Raw genomic sequence first — 16,837 nt, 5'->3', positions numbered from 1 at the left:
ACAGTGGCAGATGGATGGACCCTTCATGGACAGATGCACCATCAGGGAGGGAAGGGGTAAAGGCATCCTCGGAACCTGAAAGACAACAAAGACAGTCAATACAGGTTTTGAAACGGAAAGATCACTTACCTTTTACACAGTTGCAGAACAATAGACAGTGAGCCAGACACAGCTGCAGATGGACAGATTGATGGTGGCTGGATCTACGGTCAGGGAGTGAGTGGCTCTGAAGGTCCTAAACGTGTAAGACAAAAAAAAAACGTCAATACATGTATAGAAATTGATTGATGACCAAACTCTTACACACTTGCAGTCAGATAGTTAGCGAGTCACACACACCATTGTAATGGACAGACCCTTGATTGATGGATCCACCATTTGGAAGGAGAGGGGTGTCCTGAAGTCCTGAAAGCCTGTAAGACAACAAAGAAAGTCAATACATGTATAAAAACTGAATGATCACCTACCTGTTAGACAGGTGCAGACAGATGGACAGCGAGCCCTACACAGTGGCAGATGGATGGACCCTTCATGGACAGATGCACCATCAGGGAGGGAAGGGGTAAAGGCATCCTCGGAACCTGAAAGACAACAAAGACAATCAATACAAGTTTTGAAACAGAAAGATTACTTACCTTTTACACAGTTGCAGAAAAATAGACAGTTAGCCAGACACAGCTGCAGATGGACAGATTGATGGTGGCTGGATCTACAGTCAGGGAGTGAGTGGCTCTGAAGGTCCTAAACTTGTAAGACAAAAACAAACGTCAATACATGTATAGAAATTGGTTGATGACCAAACTCTTTCACACTTCCAGTAAGATAGTTAGCGAGTCACAAACACCATTGCAATGGACAGACCCTTGTTTGATGGATCCACCATTTGGATGGAGAGGGGTGTCCTGAAGTCCTGAAAGCCTGTAAGACAACAAAGAAAGTCAATACATGTATAGAAACTGAATGATCACCTACCTGTTAGACAGTACCAAACAGATAGATAGTGAGCCGTACACAGTGGCAGATGGATGGACCCTTGATGGACAGATGCACCATCAGGGAGGGAAGGGGTAAAGGCATCCTCGGAACCTGTAAGACAACAAAGAAAATCAATACATGTATAAAAACTGAATGATCACCTACCTGTTAGACAGTAGCAAACAGTAAGACAGCGAGACCTACACAGTGGCAGATGGATGGACCCTTGATGGACAGATGCACCATCAGGGAGGGAAGGGGTAAAGGCATCCTCGGAACCTGAAAGACAACAAAGACAATCAATACAAGTTTTGAAACAGAAAGATCACTTACCTGTTGTCACCTAATGGCAACCTCAGAACCTGAAAGACAACAAAGACAGTTAATACAGGTTTTGAAACGGAAAGATCACTTACCTTTTACACAGTTGCAGAACAATAGACAGTTAGCCAGACACAGCTGCAGATGGACAGATTGATGGTGGCTGGATCTACGGTCAGGGAGTGAGTGGCTCTGAAGGTCCTAAACGTGTAAGACAAAAACAAACGTCAATACATGTATAGAAATTGATTGATGACCAAACTCTTACACACTTGCAGTCAGATAGATATCGAGTCACACACACCATTGCAATGGACAGACCCTTGTTTGATGGATCCACCATTTGGAAGGAGAGGGGTGTCCTGAAGTCCTGAAAGCCTGTAAGACAACAAAGAAAGTCAATACATGTATAGAAACTGAATGATCACCTACCTGTTAGACAGTAGCAAACAGATAGATAGTGAGCCGTACACAGTGGCAGATGGATGGACCCTTGATGGACAGATGCACCATCAGGGAGGGAAAGGGTAAAGGCATCCTCGGAACCTGTAAGACAACAAAGAAAATCAATACATGTATAGAAACTGAATGATCACCTACCTGTTGTCACCTAATGGCAACCTCAGAACCTGAAAGACAACAAAGACAGTCAATACAGGTTTTGAAACGGAAAGATCACTTACCTTTTACACAGTTGCAGAACAATAGACAGTTAGCCAGACAGCTGCAGATGGACAGATTGATGGTGGCTGGATCTACGGTCATGGAGGGAGGGGCTCTGAAGGTCCTAAACCTGTAAGACAAATAAAAAAGCCAATACATGTATAAAAACAGAATGATCACCTAACTCTTACACACTTGCAGTCAGATAGATATCGAGTCACACACATAGTTGCAATGGACAGACCCTTGTTTGATGAATCCACCATTAGGAAGGAGGGGGGGTCCTGGAATCCTAAAAGCCTGTAAGACAACAAGGAAAGTCAATACATGTATAGAAACTGAATAATTACCTACCTGTTAGACAGTAGCAAACAGATAGACAGTGAGCCGTACATAGTTGCAGATGGATGGACCCTTGATTGACAGATGCACCATCAGGGAGGGAAGGGGTAAAGGCATCCTCGGAACCTGTAAAACAACAAGGAAAGTCAATACATGTATAAAAACTGAATGATCACCTACCTGTTAGACAGGTGCAGACAGATAGACAGCGAGCCCTACACAGTGGCAGATGGATGGACCCTTGATGGACAGATGCACCATCAGGGAGGGAAGGGGTAAAGGCATCCTCGGAACCTGAAAGACAACAAAGACAATCAATACAAGTTTTGAAACAGAAAGATCACTTACCTTTTACACAGTTGCAGAACAATAGACAGTTAGCCAGACACAGCTGCAGATGGACAGATTGATGGTGGCTGGATGTATGGTCATGGAGGGAGAGGCTCTGAAGGTCCTAAACCTGAAAGACAATTAAAAACATCAATACATGTATAGAAATTGATTGATGACCAAACTCTTACACACTTGCAGTCAGATAGTTACCGAGTCACACACACCATTGCAATGGACAGACCCTTGTTTGATGGATCCACCATTTGGAAGGAGAGGGGTGTCCTGAAGTCCTGAAAGCCTGTAAGAAAACAAAGAAAGTCAATACATGTATAGAAACTGAATGATCACCTACCTGTTAGACAGTACCAAACAGATAGATAGTGAGCCGTACACAGTGGCAGATGGATGGACCCTTGATGGACAGATGCACCATCAGGGAGGGAAGGGGTAAAGGCATCCTCGGAACCTGTAAGACAACAAAGAAAATCAATACATGTATAAAAACTGAATGATCACCTACCTGTTAGACAGTAGCAAACAGTAAGACAGCGAGACCTACACAGTGGCAGATGGATGGACCCTTGATGGACAGATGCACCATCAGGGAGGGAAGGGGTAAAGGCATCCTCGGAACCTGAAAGACAACAAAGACAATCAATACAAGTTTTGAAACAGAAAGATCACTTACCTGTTGTCACCTAATGGCAACCTCAGAACCTGAAAGACAACAAAGACAGTTAATACAGGTTTTGAAACGGAAAGATCACTTACCTTTTACACAGTTGCAGAACAATAGACAGTTAGCCAGACACAGCTGCAGATGGACAGATTGATGGTGGCTGGATCTACGGTCAGGGAGTGAGTGGCTCTGAAGGTCCTAAACGTGTAAGACAAAAACAAACGTCAATACATGTATAGAAATTGATTGATGACCAAACTCTTACACACTTGCAGTCAGATAGATATCGAGTCACACACACCATTGCAATGGACAGACCCTTGTTTGATGGATCCACCATTTGGAAGGAGAGGGGTGTCCTGAAGTCCTGAAAGCCTGTAAGACAACAAAGAAAGTCAATACATGTATAGAAACTGAATGATCACCTACCTGTTAGACAGTAGCAAACAGATAGATAGTGAGCCGTACACAGTGGCAGATGGATGGACCCTTGATGGACAGATGCACCATCAGGGAGGGAAAGGGTAAAGGCATCCTCGGAACCTGTAAGACAACAAAGAAAATCAATACATGTATAGAAACTGAATGATCACCTACCTGTTGTCACCTAATGGCAACCTCAGAACCTGAAAGACAACAAAGACAGTCAATACAGGCTTTGAAACGGAAAGATCACTTACCTTTTACACAGTTGCAGAACAATAGACAGTTAGCCAGACAGCTGCAGATGGACAGATTGATGGTGGCTGGATCTACGGTCATGGAGGGAGGGGCTCTGAAGGTCCTAAACCTGTAAGACAAATAAAAAAGCCAATACATGTATAAAAACAGAATGATCACCTAACTCTTACACACTTGCAGTCAGATAGATATCGAGTCACACACATAGTTGCAATGGACAGACCCTTGTTTGATGAATCCACCATTAGGAAGGAGGGGGGGTCCTGGAATCCTAAAAGCCTGTAAGACAACAAGGAAAGTCAATACATGTATAGAAACTGAATAATTACCTACCTGTTAGACAGTAGCAAACAGATAGACAGTGAGCCGTACATAGTTGCAGATGGATGGACCCTTGATTGACAGATGCACCATCAGGGAGGGAAGGGGTAAAGGCATCCTCGGAACCTGTAAAACAACAAGGAAAGTCAATACATGTATAAAAACTGAATGATCACCTACCTGTTAGACAGGTGCAGACAGATAGACAGCGAGCCCTACACAGTGGCAGATGGATGGACCCTTGATGGACAGATGCACCATCAGGGAGGGAAGGGGTAAAGGCATCCTCGGAACCTGAAAGACAACAAAGACAATCAATACAAGTTTTGAAACAGAAAGATCACTTACCTTTTACACAGTTGCAGAACAATAGACAGTTAGCCAGACACAGCTGCAGATGGACAGATTGATGGTGGCTGGATGTATGGTCATGGAGGGAGAGGCTCTGAAGGTCCTAAACCTGAAAGACAATTAAAAACATCAATACATGTATAGAAATTGATTGATGACCAAACTCTTACACACTTGCAGTCAGATAGTTACCGAGTCACACACACCATTGCAATGGACAGACCCTTGTTTGATGGATCCACCATTTGGAAGGAGAGGGGTGTCCTGAAGTCCTGAAAGCCTGTAAGAAAACAAAGAAAGTCAATACATGTATAGAAACTGAATGATCACCTACCTGTTAGACAGTACCAAACAGATAGATAGTGAGCCGTACACAGTGGCAGATGGATGGACCCTTGATGGACAGATGCACCATCAGGGAGGGAAGGGGTAAAGGCATCCTCGGAACCTGTAAGACAACAAAGAAAATCAATACATGTATAAAAACTGAATGATCACCTACCTGTTAGACAGTAGAAAACAGTAAGACAGCGAGCCCTACACAGTGGCAGATGGATGGACCCTTGATGGACAGATGCACCATCAGGGAGGGAAAGGGTAAAGGCATCCTCGGAACCTGTAAGACAACAAAGAAAATCAATACATGTATAGAAACTGAATGATCACCTACCTGTTGTCACCTAATGGCAACCTCAGAACCTGAAAGACAACAAAGACAGTCAATACAGGTTTTGAAACGGAAAGATCACTTACCTTTTACACAGTTGCAGAACGATAGACAGTGAGCCAGACACAGCTGCAGCTGGACAGATTGATAGTGGCTGGACCTACGGTCAGGGAGTGAGTGGCTCTGAAGGTCCTAAACGTGTAAGACAAAAACAAACGTCAATACATGTATAGAAATTGATTGATGACCAAACTCTTACACACTTGCAGTCAGATAGATATCGAGTCACACACACCATTGCAATGGACAGACCCTTGTTTGATGGATCCACCATTTGGAAGGAGAGGGGTGTCCTGAAGTCCTGAAAGCCTGTAAGACAACAAAGAAAGTCAATACATGTATAGAAACTGAATGATCACCTACCTGTTAGACAGTAGCAAACAGATAGACAGTGAGCCGTACATAGTTGCAGATGGATGGACCCTTGATTGACAGATGCACCATCAGGGAGGGAAGGGGTAAAGGCATCCTCGGAACCTGTAAAACAACAAGGAAAGTCAATACATGTATAGAAACTGAATAATTATCTACCTGTTAGACAGGTGCAGACAGATGGACAGCGAGCCCTACACAGTGGCAGATGGATGGATGCTTGATGGACAGATGCACCATCAGGGAGGGAAGAGGTAATGGCAACCTCAGAAACTGAAAGACAACAAAGACAATCAATACAAGTTTTGAAACAGAAAGATCACTTACCTGTTGTCACCTAATGGCAACCTCAGAACCTGAAAGACAACAAAGACAGTCAATACAGGTTTTGAAACGGAAAGATCACTTACCTTTTACACAGTTGCAGAACAATAGACAGTTAGCCAGACACAGCTGCAGATGGATAGATTGATGGTGGCTGGATCTACGGTCAGGGAGTGAGTGGCTCTGACGGTCCTAAACGTGTAAGACAAAAACAAACGTCAATACATGTATAGAAATTGATTGATGACCAAACTCTTACACACTTGCAGTCAGATAGATATCGAGTCACACACACCATTGCAATGGACAGACCCTTGTTTGATGGATCCACCATTTGGAAGGAGAGGGGTGTCCTGAAGTCCTGAAAGCCTGTAAGACAACAAAGAAAGTCAATACATGTATAGAAACTGAATGATCACCTACCTGTTAGACAGTAGCAAACAGATAGATAGTGAGCCGTACACAGTGGCAGATGGATGGACCCTTGATGGACAGATGCACCATCAGGGAGGGAAAGGGTAAAGGCATCCTCGGAACCTGTAAGACAACAAAGAAAATCAATACATGTATAGAAACTGAATGATCACCTACCTGTTGTCACCTAATGGCAACCTCAGAACCTGAAAGACAACAAAGACAGTCAATACAGGTTTTGAAACGGAAAGATCACTTACCTTTTACACAGTTGCAGAACAATAGACAGTGAGCCAGACACAGCTGCAGATGGACAGATTGATGGTGGCTGGATCTACGGTCAGGGAGTGAGTGGCTCTGAAGGTCCTAAACGTGTAAGACAAAAACAAACGTCAATACATGTATAGAAATTGATTGATGACCAAACTCTTACACACTTGCAGTCAGATAGATATCGAGTCACACACACCATTGCAATGGACAGACCCTTGTTTGATGGATCCACCATTTGGAAGGAGAGGGGTGTCCTGAAGTCCTGAAAGCCTGTAAGACAACAAAGAAAGTCAATACATGTATAGAAACTGAATGATCACCTACCTGTTAGACAGTAGCAAACAGATAGATAGTGAGCCGTACACAGTGGCAGATGGATGGACCCTTGATGGACAGACGCACCATCAGAGAGGGAAAGGGTAAAGGCATCCTCGGAACCTGTAAGACAACAAAGAAAATCAATACATGTATAGAAACTGAATGATCACCTACCTGTTGTCACCTAATGGCAACCTCAGAACCTGAAAGACAACAAAGACAGTCAATACAGGTTTTGAAACGGAAAGATCACTTACCTTTTACACAGTTGCAGAAAAATAGACAGTTAGCCAGACACAGCTGCAGATGGACAGATTGATGGTGGCTGGATCTACGGTCAGGGAGTGAGTGGCTCTGAAGGTCCTAAACGTGTAAGACAAAAAAAAACGTCAATACATGTATAGAAATTGATTGATGACCAAACTCTTACACACTTGCAGTCAGATAGTTAGCGAGTCACACACACCATTGTAATGGACAGACCCTTGTTTGATGGATCCACCATTTGGAAGGAGAGGGGTGTCCTGAAGTCCTGAAAGCCTGTAAGACAACAAAGAAAGTCAATACATGTATAAAAACTGAATGATCACCTACCTGTTAGACAGGTGCAGACAGATGGACAGCGAGCCCTACACAGTGGCAGATGGATGGACCCTTCATGGACAGATGCACCATCAGGGAGGGAAGGGGTAAAGGCATCCTCGGAACCTGAAAGACAACAAAGACAATCAATACAAGTTTTGAAACAGAAAGATCACTTACCTTTTACACAGTTGCAGAAAAATAGACAGTTAGCCAGACACAGCTGCAGATGGACAGATTGATGGTGGCTGGATCTACGGTCAGGGAGTGAGTGGCTCTGAAGGTCCTAAACTTGTAAGACAAAAACAAACGTCAATACATGTATAGAAATTGGTTGATGACCAAACTCTTTCACACTTCCAGTAAGATAGTTAGCGAGTCACAAACACCATTGCAATGGACAGACCCTTGTTTGATGGATCCACCATTTGGATGGAGAGGGGTGTCCTGAAGTCCTGAAAGCCTGTAAGACAACAAAGAAAGTCAATACATGTATAGAAACTGAATGATCACCTACCTGTTAGACAGTAGCAAACAGATAGATAGTGATCCGTACACAGTGGCAGATGGATGGACCCTTGATGGACAGATGCACCATCAGGGAGGGAAAGGGTAAAGGCATCCTCGGAACCTGTAAGACAACAAAGAAAATCAATACATGTATAGAAACTGAATGATCACCTACCTGTTGTCACCTAATGGCAACCTCAGAACCTGAAAGACAACAAAGACAGTCAATACAGGTTTTGAAACGGAAAGATCACTTACCTTTTACACAGTTGCAGAACAATAGACAGTGAGCCAGACACAGCTGCAGATGGACAGATTGATGGTGGCTGGATGTATGGTCATGGAGGGAGAGGCTCTGAAGGTCCTAAACCTGTAAGACAATTAAAAACATCAATACATGTATAGAAATTGATTGATGACCAAACTCTTACACACTTGCAGTCAGATAGTTAGCGAGTCACACACACCATTGCAATGGACAGACCCTTGTTTGATGGATCCACCATTTGGAAGGAGAGGGGTGTCCTGAAGTCCTGAAAGCCTGTAAGAAAAAAAAGAAAGTCAATACATGTATAGAAACTGAATGATCACCTACCTGTTAGACAGTACCAAACAGATAGATAGTGAGCCGTACACAGTGGCAGATGGATGGACCCTTGATGGACAGATGCACCATCAGGGAGGGAAGGGGTAAAGGCATCCTCGGAACCTGTAAGACAACAAAGAAAATCAATACATGTATAAAAACTGAATGATCACCTACCTGTTAGACAGTAGCAAACAGTAAGACAGCGAGACCTACACAGTGGCAGATGGATGGACCCTTGATGGACAGATGCACCATCAGGGAGGGAAGGGGTAAAGGCATCCTCGGAACCTGAAAGACAACAAAGACAATCAATACAAGTTTTGAAACAGAAAGATCACTTACCTGTTGTCACCTAATGGCAACCTCAGAACCTGAAAGACAACAAAGACAGTTAATACAGGTTTTGAAACGGAAAGATCACTTACCTTTTACACAGTTGCAGAACAATAGACAGTTAGCCAGACACAGCTGCAGATGGACAGATTGATGGTGGCTGGATCTACGGTCAGGGAGTGAGTGGCTCTGAAGGTCCTAAACGTGTAAGACAAAAACAAACGTCAATACATGTATAGAAATTGATTGATGACCAAACTCTTACACACTTGCAGTCAGATAGATATCGAGTCACACACACCATTGCAATGGACAGACCCTTGTTTGATGGATCCACCATTTGGAAGGAGAGGGGTGTCCTGAAGTCCTGAAAGCCTGTAAGACAACAAAGAAAGTCAATACATGTATAGAAACTGAATGATCACCTACCTGTTAGACAGTAGCAAACAGATAGATAGTGAGCCGTACACAGTGGCAGATGGATGGACCCTTGATGGACAGATGCACCATCAGGGAGGGAAAGGGTAAAGGCATCCTCGGAACCTGTAAGACAACAAAGAAAATCAATAAATGTATAGAAACTGAATGATCACCTACCTGTTGTCACCTAATGGCAACCTCAGAACCTGAAAGACAACAAAGACAGTCAATACAGATTTTGAAACGGAAAGATCACTTACCTTTTACACAGTTGCAGAACAATAGACAGTTAGCCAGACAGCTGCAGATGGACAGATTGATGGTGGCTGGATCTACGGTCATGGAGGGAGGGGCTCTGAAGGTCCTAAACCTGTAAGACAAATAAAAAAGCCAATACATGTATAAAAACAGAATGATCACCTAACTCTTACACACTTGCAGTCAGATAGATATCGAGTCACACACATAGTTGCAATGGACAGACCCTTGTTTGATGAATCCACCATTAGGAAGGAGGGGGGGTCCTGGAATCCTAAAAGCCTGTAAGACAACAAGGAAAGTCAATACATGTATAGAAACTGAATAATTACCTACCTGTTAGACAGTAGCAAACAGATAGACAGTGAGCCGTACATAGTTGCAGATGGATGGACCCTTGATTGACAGATGCACCATCAGGGAGGGAAGGGGTAAAGGCATCCTCGGAACCTGTAAAACAACAAGGAAAGTCAATACATGTATAAAAACTGAATGATCACCTATCTGTTAGACAGGTGCAGACAGATAGACAGCGAGCCCTACACAGTGGCAGATGGATGGACCCTTGATGGACAGATGCACCATCAGGGAGGGAAGGGGTAAAGGCATCCTCGGAACCTGAAAGACAACAAAGACAATCAATACAAGTTTTGAAACAGAAAGATCACTTACCTTTTACACAGTTGCAGAACAATAGACAGTTAGCCAGACACAGCTGCAGATGGACAGATTGATGGTGGCTGGATGTATGGTCATGGAGGGAGAGGCTCTGAAGGTCCTAAACCTGAAAGACAATTAAAAACATCAATACATGTATAGAAATTGATTGATGACCAAACTCTTACACACTTGCAGTCAGATAGTTACCGAGTCACACACACCATTGCAATGGACAGACCCTTGTTTGATGGATCCACCATTTGGAAGGAGAGGGGTGTCCTGAAGTCCTGAAAGCCTGTAAGAAAACAAAGAAAGTCAATACATGTATAGAAACTGAATGATCACCTACCTGTTAGACAGTACCAAACAGATAGACAGTGAGCCGTACATAGTTGCAGATGGATGGACCCTTGATGGACAGATGCACCATCAGGGAGGGAAGGGGTAAAGGCATCCTCGGAACCTGTAAGACAACAAAGAAAATCAATACATGTATAAAAACTGAATGATCACCTACCTGTTAGACAGTAGAAAACAGTAAGACAGCGAGCCCTACACAGTGGCAGATGGATGGACCCTTGATGGACAGATGCACCATCAGGGAGGGAAAGGGTAAAGGCATCCTCGGAACCTGTAAGACAACAAAGAAAATCAATACATGTATAGAAACTGAATGATCACCTACCTGTTGTCACCTAATGGCAACCTCAGAACCTGAAAGACAACAAAGACAGTCAATACAGGTTTTGAAACGGAAAGATCACTTACCTTTTACACAGTTGCAGAACGATAGACAGTGAGCCAGACACAGCTGCAGCTGGACAGATTGATAGTGGCTGGACCTACGGTCAGGGAGTGAGTGGCTCTGAAGGTCCTAAACGTGTAAGACAAAAACAAACGTCAATACATGTATAGAAATTGATTGATGACCAAACTCTTACACACTTGCAGTCAGATAGATATCGAGTCACACACACCATTGCAATGGACAGACCCTTGTTTGATGGATCCACCATTTGGAAGGAGAGGGGTGTCCTGAAGTCCTGAAAGCCTGTAAGACAACAAAGAAAGTCAATACATGTATAGAAACTGAATGATCACCTACCTGTTAGACAGTAGCAAACAGATAGACAGTGAGCCGTACATAGTTGCAGATGGATGGACCCTTGATTGACAGATGCACCATCAGGGAGGGAAGGGGTAAAGGCATCCTCGGAACCTGTAAAACAACAAGGAAAGTCAATACATGTATAGAAACTGAATAATTATCTACCTGTTAGACAGGTGCAGACAGATGGACAGCGAGCCCTACACAGTGGCAGATGGATGGATGCTTGATGGACAGATGCACCATCAGGGAGGGAAGAGGTAATGGCAACCTCAGAAACTGAAAGACAACAAAGACAGTCAATACAGGTTTTGAAACGGAAAGATCACTTACCTTTTACACAGTTGCAGAACAATAGACAGTGAGCCAGACACAGCTGCAGATGGACAGATTGATGGTGGCTGGATCTACGGTCAGGGAGTGAGTGTCTCTGAAGGTCCTAAACGTGTAAGACAAAAAAAAACGTCAATACATGTATAGAAATTGATTGATGACCAAACTCTTACACACTTGCAGTCAGATAGTAAGCGAGTCACACTCCATTGCAATGGACAGACCCTTGTTTGATGGATCCACCATTTGGAAGGAGAGGGGTGTCCTGAAGTCCTGAAAGCCTGTAACACAACAAAGAAAGTCAATACATGTATAGAAACTGAATGATCACCTACCTGTTAGACAGTACCAAACAGATAGATAGTGAGCCGTACACAGTGGCAGATGGATGGACCCTTGATGGACAGATGCACCATCAGGGAGGGAAGGGGTAAAGGCATCCTCGGAACCTGTAAGACAACAAAGAAAATCAATACATGTATAAAAACTGAATGATCACCTACCTGTTAGACAGTAGCAAACAGTAAGACAGCGAGACCTACACAGTGGCAGATGGATGGACCCTTGATGGACAGATGCACCATCAGGGAGGGAAGGGGTAAAGGCATCCTCGGAACCTGAAAGACAACAAAGACAATCAATACAAGTTTTGAAACAGAAAGATCACTTACCTGTTGTCACCTAATGGCAACCTCAGAACCTGAAAGACAACAAAGACAGTTAATACAGGTTTTGAAACGGAAAGATCACTTACCTTTTACACAGTTGCAGAACAATAGACAGTTAGCCAGACACAGCTGCAGATGGACAGATTGATGGTGGCTGGATCTACGGTCAGGGAGTGAGTGGCTCTGAAGGTCCTAAACGTGTAAGACAAAAACAAACGTCAATACATGTATAGAAATTGATTGATGACCAAACTCTTACACACTTGCAGTCAGATAGATATCGAGTCACACACACCATTGCAATGGACAGACCCTTGTTTGATGGATCCACCATTTGGAAGGAGAGGGGTGTCCTGAAGTCCTGAAAGCCTGTAAGACAACAAAGAAAGTCAATACATGTATAGAAACTGAATGATCACCTACCTGTTAGACAGTAGCAAACAGATAGATAGTGAGCCGTACACAGTGGCAGATGGATGGACCCTTGATGGACAGATGCACCATCAGGGAGGGAAAGGGTAAAGGCATCCTCGGAACCTGTAAGACAACAAAGAAAATCAATACATGTATAGAAACTGAATGATCACCTACCTGTTGTCACCTAATGGCAACCTCAGAACCTGAAAGACAACAAAGACAGTCAATACAGGTTTTGAAACGGAAAGATCACTTACCTTTTACACAGTTGCAGAACAATAGACAGTTAGCCAGACAGCTGCAGATGGACAGATTGATGGTGGCTGGATCTACGGTCATGGAGGGAGGGGCTCTGAAGGTCCTAAACCTGTAAGACAAATAAAAAAGCCAATACATGTATAAAAACAGAATGATCACCTAACTCTTACACACTTGCAGTCAGATAGATATCGAGTCACACACATAGTTGCAATGGACAGACCCTTGTTTGATGAATCCACCATTAGGAAGGAGGGGGGGTCCTGGAATCCTAAAAGCCTGTAAGACAACAAGGAAAGTCAATACATGTATAGAAACTGAATAATTACCTACCTGTTAGACAGTAGCAAACAGATTGACAGTGAGCCGTACATAGTTGCAGATGGATGGACCCTTGATTGACAGATGCACCATCAGGGAGGGAAGGGGTAAAGGCATCCTCGGAACCTGTAAAACAACAAGGAAAGTCAATACATGTATAAAAACTGAATGATCACCTACCTGTTAGACAGGTGCAGACAGATAGACAGCGAGCCCTACACAGTGGCAGATGGATGGACCCTTGATGGACAGATGCACCATCAGGGAGGGAAGGGGTAAAGGCATCCTCGGAACCTGAAAGACAACAAAGACAATCAATACAAGTTTTGAAACAGAAAGATCACTTACCTTTTACACAGTTGCAGAACAATAGACAGTTAGCCAGACACAGCTGCAGATGGACAGATTGATGGTGGCTGGATGTATGGTCATGGAGGGAGAGGCTCTGAAGGTCCTAAACCTGAAAGACAATTAAAAACATCAATACATGTATAGAAATTGATTGATGACCAAACTCTTACACACTTGCAGTCAGATAGTTACCGAGTCACACACACCATTGCAATGGACAGACCCTTGTTTGATGGATCCACCATTTGGAAGGAGAGGGGTGTCCTGAAGTCCTGAAAGCCTGTAAGAAAACAAAGAAAGTCAATACATGTATAGAAACTGAATGATCACCTACCTGTTAGACAGTACCAAACAGATAGATAGTGAGCCGTACACAGTGGCAGATGGATGGACCCTTGATGGACAGATGCACCATCAGGGAGGGAAGGGGTAAAGGCATCCTCGGAACCTGTAAGACAACAAAGAAAATCAATACATGTATAAAAACTGAATGATCACCTACCTGTTAGACAGTACCAAACAGATAGATAGTGAGCCGTACACAGTGGCAGATGGATGGACCCTTGATGGACAGATGCACCATCAGGGAGGGAAGGGGTAAAGGCATCCTCGGAACCTGAAAGACAACAAAGACAATCAATACAAGTTTTGAAACAGAAAGATCACTTACCTGTTGTCACCTAATGGCAACCTCAGAACCTGAAAGACAACAAAGACAGTCAATACAGGTTTTGAAACGGAAAGATCACTTACCTTTTACACAGTTGCAGAACAATAGACAGTTAGCCAGACACAGCTGCAGATGGACAGATTGATGGTGGCTGGATCTACGGTCAGGGAGTGAGTGGCTCTGACGGTCCTAAACGTGTAAGACAAAAACAAACGTCAATACATGTATAGAAATTGATTGATGACCAAACTCTTACACACTTGCAGTCAGATAGATATCGAGTCACACACACCATTGCAATGGACAGACCCTTGTTTGATGGATCCACCATTTGGAAGGAGAGGGGTGTCCTGAAGTCCTGAAAGCCTGTAAGACAACAAAGAAAGTCAATACATGTATAGAAACTGAATGATCACCTACCTGTTAGACAGTAGCAAACAGATAGATAGTGAGCCGTACACAGTGGCAGATGGATGGACCCTTGATGGACAGATGCACCATCAGGGAGGGAAAGGGTAAAGGCATCCTCGGAACCTGTAAGACAACAAAGAAAATCAATACATGTATAGAAACTGAATGATCACCTACCTGTTGTCACCTAATGGCAACCTCAGAACCTGAAAGACAACAAAGACAGTCAATACAGGTTTTGAAACGGAAAGATCACTTACCTTTTACACAGTTGCAGAACAATAGACAGTGAGCCAGACACAGCTGCAGATGGACAGATTGATGGTGGCTGGATCTACGGTCAGGGAGTGAGTGGCTCTGAAGGTCCTAAACGTGTAAGACAAAAACAAACGTCAATACATGTATAGAAATTGATTGATGACCAAACTCTTACACACTTGCAGTCAGATAGATATCGAGTCACACACACCATTGCAATGGACAGACCCTTGTTTGATGGATCCACCATTTGGAAGGAGAGGGGTGTCCTGAAGTCCTGAAAGCCTGTAAGACAACAAAGAAAGTCAATACATGTATAGAAACTAAATGATCACCTACCTGTTAGACAGTAGCAAACAGATAGATAGTGAGCCGTACACAGTGGCAGATGGATGGACCCTTGATGGACAGATGCATCATCAGAGAGGGAAAGGGTAAAGGCATCCTCGGAACCTGTAAGACAACAAAGAAAATCAATACATGTATAGAAACTGAATGATCACCTACCTGTTGTCACCTAATGGCAACCTCAGAACCTGAAAGACAACAAAGACAGTCAATACAGGTTTTGAAACGGAAAGATCACTTACCTTTTACACAGTTGCAGAACGATAGACAGTGAGCCAGACACAGCTGCAGCTGGACAGATTGATAGTGGCTGGATCTACGGTCAGGGAGTGAGTGGCTCTGAAGGTCCTAAACGTGTACGACAAAAACAAACGTCAATACATGTATAGAAATTGATTGATGACCAAACTCTTACACACTTGCAGTCAGATAGATATCGAGTCACACACACCATTGCAATGGACAGACCCTTGTTTGATGGATCCACCATTTGGAAGGAGAGGGGTGTCCTGAAGTCCTGAAAGCCTGTAAGACAACAAAGAAAGTCAATACATGTATAGAAACTGAATGATCACCTACCTGTTAAACAGTAGCAAACAGATAGATAGTGAGCCGTACACAGTGGCAGATGGATGGACCCTTGATGGACAGATGCACCATCAGGGAGGGAAAGGGTAAAGGCATCCTCGGAACCTGTAAGACAACAAAGAAAATCAATACATGTATAGAAACTGAATGATCACCTACCTGTTGTCACCTAATGGCAACCTCAGAACCTGAAAGACAACAAAGACAGTCAATACAGGTTTTGAAACGGAAAGATCACTTACCTTTTACACAGTTGCAGAACAATAGACAGTTAGCCAGACACAGCTGCAGATGGACAGATTGATGGTGGCTGGATCTACGGTCAGGGAGTGAGTGGCTCTGACGGTCCTAAACGTGTAAGACAAAAACAAACGTCAATACATGTATAGAAATTGATTGATGACCAAACTCTTACACACTTGCAGTCAGATAGATATCGAGTCACACACACCATTGCAATGGACAGACCCTTGTTTGATGGATCCACCATTTGGAAGGAGAGGGGTGTCCTGAAGTCCTGAAAGCCTGTAAGACAACAAAGAAAGTCAATACATGTATAGAAACTGAATGATCACCTACCTGTTAGACAGTAGCAAACAGATAGATAGTGAGCCGTACACAGTGGCAGATGGATGGACCCTTGATGGACAGATGCACCAT

Source organism: Salminus brasiliensis, chromosome 12 (assembly GCF_030463535.1).
Source record: "Salminus brasiliensis chromosome 12, fSalBra1.hap2, whole genome shotgun sequence".
Lineage (NCBI taxonomy): Eukaryota > Metazoa > Chordata > Actinopteri > Characiformes > Bryconidae > Salminus > Salminus brasiliensis.
This window is presented reverse-complemented; position numbering follows the sequence as displayed.